This window comes from Lynx canadensis, chromosome A3 (genome assembly GCF_007474595.2).
Source record: "Lynx canadensis isolate LIC74 chromosome A3, mLynCan4.pri.v2, whole genome shotgun sequence".
Lineage (NCBI taxonomy): Eukaryota > Metazoa > Chordata > Mammalia > Carnivora > Felidae > Lynx > Lynx canadensis.
The window spans coordinates 85,128,076-85,134,101 of record NC_044305.1 but is presented as its reverse complement, the minus strand read 5'-3'; positions in this window follow the sequence as shown (position 1 = coordinate 85,134,101).

Sequence of the window (6,026 nt, the reverse complement as noted above, 5' to 3'; positions counted from 1 at the left end):
GTCACCACCTTTGTAGGTCTCTGCTTGTGTCTAAAACAAGGAGTTAGGCTAGTAGAATTCTAAAGCCCTTGGGGCACCTGGGGGGCTCAGTCGATTAAACCTCCGACTCTCGGTTTCCGCTCCGGTCATGATCTCAGGGCTTCATGGGTTGGGGCCCCATATCAGGGCTCTGTGCCGGCAGAGTGGAGCCTGCTTGGGATTCTCTCTCCGCCCCTCCCCCCTACTCACGCTGTCTCTATCTCTCTCAAAATAAACAAATTTTTAAAAAAATTCTAAAGCCCTTTAAGTATCTCAACTTTACACTCTCCCTTTTTTTAAATTTAATTTTCATTTAGTATTTTTTAATTTACATCCAAGTTAGTTAGCATATAGTACAATAATGATTTCAGGAATAGAATCCAGTGATTCATCCCCTACATATAACACCCAGTGCTCACTTAACAAGTGTCCTCCTTAATGCTCCTTGCCCATTTAGCCCATCCTCCCACCCCAAACCCCTCCAGCAACCCTCGGTTTGTTCTCTGTATTTAAGAGTCTCTTATGTTTTGTCCCCCTCCCAAAAGTGTGTGTGTGTGTGTGTGTGTGTGTGTGTGTGTGTGTTTTCCTTAGGGCTAAGAGGTAAGGTTGAATCAAGAGAGGTGGGGAGGAGATGGAGAAGAAGTAAACAGGAAATCTTAACAGCTAATCTGCCACGTTAAGTGATCTTTCCTGGCATATACTGTTCTACTTATGATTGGAGTCCAGCCCGGTCTCTCTGGCTAGTTCTCGCATAGCTCTCCTCCTACTCCAAAATTTGAGTGCTCAGCTATATCAAGCTGCTGAGTTGTAACTTTGCCCCTCAGCCATCTGGAAGGGCTATTTTTATACAAGTTGTAGCCATGTCCCTCTACTTCTAAGCATCAGATGGCTACCCAAAAGCTTGAGGAACTAGGCCATCCTTCTAATTATGATGATGACTAACACACTTTTGAACAGGTGGAAGAGTAGAAATGCCTTGAATTTATGTTTTGTGACACCTCACTTATCGAGAAGTCACTTACCCAGCCATCCAAACTATCTGGATCACAGCGGATAACAGAAAACATGCCAAAAAATAAAGATCCCTGTCACAGATGTCACAAAGTCCATTCACTAAAGGCTTGGGTCTTCCCTCAAGACCTCACAACTCCTACTTCAGAGACAGTTCTAATATATCGGGTGATCTGGTTTCTGGATTTTAGGAAGTTGGAAGCAGAATAATTGGAAGAAAGAGGGCAATTTGTAGGAGTAGATACATTGAAGATAATTATTTTTTCACAGAGGACAAAGAAAGCAGGTAAAGTACATCAAAAAGTGTAATAGATAAGGACATCCCTATACTACAGGGATACAACCTGTGCTAGACCACAGTAGTTTCTGTGGACATCAAATAAAAATTGATATACACAGTCATTGCCCTGATTTATTTAGAAAGATGATCCATTGGGGCGCCTGGGTGGCGCAGTCGGTTAAGCGTCCGACTTCAGCCAGGTCACGATCTCGCGGTCCGTGAGTTCGAGCCCCGCGTCAGGCTCCGGGCTGATGGCTCGGAGCCTGGAGCCTGTTTCCGATTCTGTGTCTCCCTCTCTCTCTGCCCCTCCCCCGTTCATGCTCTGTCTCTCTCTGTCCCAAAAATAAATAAACATTGAAAAAAAAAATTTAAAAAAAAATAAAAAAAAAAGAAAGATGATCCATTATCTTCAGAAATGTAGCATCATGACTCAGTGTTTAAGAGTTCAGATTCTGGGGGCACCTGGATGGCTCAGTCAGGTGAGCCTCCAGCTCTTGATTTCAGTTCAGGTCACGATGCCAGGGTCATGGGATCGAGCCCCAAGTTCAGCTCTGCACTGAGTATGAAGCCTGCTTAAGATTCTCTCTCTCTCTCTCTGCCCTTCTCCCTACTTCTGCTTTCTCTTTCTCTCTCTCTTTCTCTCTCTCTCAATCTCTCTCAAAAAAAAGAAAAAAAAAAGATCAGATTCTGTAACTTAGAAGCCTCAAATCAAATCCTGGCTCAGCCTCTTAACAACAGTATGACCTTAGGCAAGTCACTTAATATCTCTCTGCTTCAGTTTTCTCACTTAGAAAATGGGAGATAATAAAGTCCCTTATGGAGGGGTTGTAAGGATTAAAGAAGTTAATTATTATGGGTATTGAGGAGGGCACCTTTTGGGATGAGCACTGGGTGTTGTATGGAAACCAATTTGTCAATAAATTTCATATATATAAAAAAAATAAAAAAAAGTTAATTATGTAAAATCTTTAGAATTGTGCCTGACACATAATATTATTTTTTTAATTTATTATTTTTTGAGTGTAGTTGACACACAATGTTTCATTAATTTCATATGTACAACCTGGTGATTTGACAAATTTATACATTATGCTATGTTCATCACAAGTATAGCTACCATCTGTCCCATTACATCGCTATTAGAGTATCATTGGCACACACATAGCATTGTTTGGTTCATTTTGTTTAAAAGACAGGGAACAATACATTTCCAAACAAAAGCATTTTTAAAATGTCAAGAAATTAAAAACTGAAGGTATTTAAGGGACTATAACTTCTTCTTCTAGGATACTCCTTACATGAATATGGAGTGATAGTCAAAGTTTATAGTCTATTTTTATACAAAAAAAAAGAAAAAGAAAGAAAGAAAAAGAAAGAAAAACATATAGAGACAATATTTTAATGATTTAAAAGTAAATACCTTGAAATAGTATATTTTAAGATATGCTGGAAAAAGAGTTTCTCCACAACCAGGCTTCAAAAAGTTTCTTTTAGGAAGACCCAGTTTTGAACAACATGGAAACATCAGGACAGAGTCAGAGAACTTAAAATATAGTAAAGGTCAAGAATGCTGTCTCAAGTTCTCTCCACATACCCATTTCATTTCAGGTAGGCAGCGCCTGTATCTCCATTTTCCAGAGGAAAAATAAGTCTCAGCTGCTGAAACTTAAGGCTTCAGTTTAATCAGCTGATTTTATAAGGAACTCCTTTCTTTGATCCCCGGTTTCCTCACTTATGAAACAGTGACAATAATATCCCCATCACAAAGTGTGTTCAGATTAAATAATATATCACATGCAAAGCACCTTCTTTCTCTTCTCCCCATCTCCTTCCGCCTGACACATTTCATTTAAAATGACTTCATTATGTGCCCACGCTCCTACAGTGTTTGTTTTTTTATCTTGATGGCTTTGCCTAAATTTATTTGCAGTCAGGTAGATCAGTTGCTTTTACAAAGAAAAAACTGCAGCTATCTTAAATATATATGATATATATCTCATAATATATATGAGACTTAAAAATTACTGCCAATAAATAGAAGTACTCAATCTCTTGAAACTCAGTACTTGGTATAGAAATATATAGCACTCTACACAGCAAATTTCTTAAAGATGACCTTTTCTCTCTTTTTTTTTTAATTATTTTTTATTTTGAGGTGGGGGAGGGGCAGAGACAGAGGGAGACAATCCCAAGCAGGCTTTGAGCTGTCAGCGCAGAGCCCCATGGGGTATTCAAACTCACGAACCCTGAGAACATGACCTGAGCTGAAATCGAGTTGGACACCCAACAGACTGAGCCACCCAGACACCCCAAGATGACCTTTTCTGTTTAAAGTCATAACTAACTACTATTAGAGCACTAGCTAAGTAAGATATTACCATTTTTCCTGAACAAGTATGGTATTCCACTCCCATTTGCTAACGAGTGAAAGCTCAGGCAATATTTTTGGTCCCACCCAGGCACCATAGATTCTAGCCACAGTGAATTTCTGATTCTCCTTCAGATATACCAAGTCAGAACAGTTTCCTTCCCACTGTACAGGCTGTTCCCTCTGTTTGGAATGCCCCGCTCCATTTTCTACCTAGCAATGCCTTCAAGTGCCAGTTTAAATGTCACCCCAGTGATAAAGTCGTTCCTGACTTCTCTAAAATGTTGACAGTCAAGAATAATGTTGAAATCTTGTTTACTGAAATATTTTACTTTTTTTTTTTTTACCCCATTTCTGAAAAGTGTCATCAGCCTCCATCTAACTTCTGCTTTTCTTGAGTTCTCTGGATGGCTTCCACATATTCTTACTGACTCAGTGAAAATGATCTGACTCAATAAAAAGGTGATGAGATTCTAGAAAGAGCTAGCTGGCTAGCTGGCTGAGTGGCTGGCTGAAAAACCAAGTTTGGAATGTATTAACCCTTCGGGGGTTAGTTCTGCTCTCTCTAGAAGAAGGAAAGCAGATAATAAAGAAAGAAGCTTCTGCATTTTCTTACTGACTTTGATTTAAGTGAATATAACTTTTCATGTTAGTGTTGTTAATGATGTTGGTACTAAGATGTGTAGCTCTTTTAAGGAGTTTATTTATGTCAGGGTAATCATTTGTGCTGCCCACCAAATGTTTCCAGCCTTCCCCTGTCTAAGCACATGATAGGATTGCACTTCTATGGCCTGGTCAGAGCCATGTGAGAGTAGCTCAGGCCAATAAGTCGTGAGAAGTGACTCTGTGCTTCCAGCCTGAAATATCCAACTATCTATGCAATACCCGACAGAGCTCTCTTTCCCTTTGCCATGGCAAACAGCCACTTTCAGGATGATCCATCATGAGAAAACATGGAGTAGAACCCTAGGCAGACTTTACTGAACCTGTAGCATAAGTAAGAAATAAACTTTTGTCCCCAACCTTTTAATGTGAAAATGTTGAAATCTACAGAAAAGTGGAAAGAACTGTACAACAAACATCCACATACCCATCACCTGGATTTCACAATTGACATATTGATATATTTGCTTTATCACTTATCCATCCATTCATCCACCCACCTATCCATCCATCCATCCATCCATCCATCCATTCTCCTATGCTGAATCAATCTATCTTTTTTTTTTTTTTTTTGGTTAATGAGAAGCTACCGTAAAATACTACTAAGATTAGGTGTTGTTTATTATGACAGTATAACTTAGACTTTCCTGATCTACAGCTGAGGAGCCCTGACCAGCTACTCTCCTTTTCTACTGAGGATTCTAAAGTGGAACTACTCCAAAAGGAAAAGTAATTGTTTTAAACTAGTTCTAAGACATCATTTCCTGCCAGGGAAAATTTAAAGTCATGGAATGAATTAGGAGATTAATTAAACCATCTTTTTTTCCTCTCATGGACTTAAAAAATAAGATAAACTGTAAGCTAGTTTAGGTGAAGCTCTGTCTGGAGGCAATAGGATGGATTAAATGGGGGGAAAGGAAAGGCAAAAAGCACATTCATTAAGTGCTTGTTGTGGGGCAGACATTACTATATACTATCTCATTAAATCCTCTAAACTACCCTATAAACTATACATGATTTCAATTTTTAAAATAGGGATATTAAGCTCAGAGGAGTTAGGCAGCTGGCTCAAGGTCACATAGCTAGTGTGAGCAGAAGAGGCGGAGTTGAAAACCCAATGATTCCAACACATGTAACCTTCTCTAGAAATCTGCAAACCCCTGTTCTCTGATAGTCCCAGACGCTGTTTCTCTCCCACTCACAAAGTCACTCATAGAAAGGACATCGCCCATGAGGTGACACTTGGTGTTGGTAGCACTCTTCCTCAAATTATTTGAGAAAAATATTTTTTAAATATTCCAAAAATTCAACAAGCCCATTAAACCTAGGAGCATGGTGAATTTTTCAAAGCTGAAACAGCTGTTTATCCTTTTCCTTTATCAGTCACTTTCTCTGATTAACCAAAAATAAAAAAATTCAAAAATACTTCTTTTTCCATTTGTTTAGCTCAAAACCCAGTCAGAATGTTGATTTTCCCAGTTTATTCTTTAGGCTTGTATTTTGTTGTGGAATAGATGCACATATGTGTGTGTATGTGCACACACACATGTACACTGGGCACTTATTTCCCCAAATGTAGGTGATTGCACCTTGAAATTTAATGAAGAGACCACACTCAGAGTCTATTTTTAGAATTTTGATGGCTACAGCCTAATTTTGCATTCACATAACTTATACCCAAAGTAA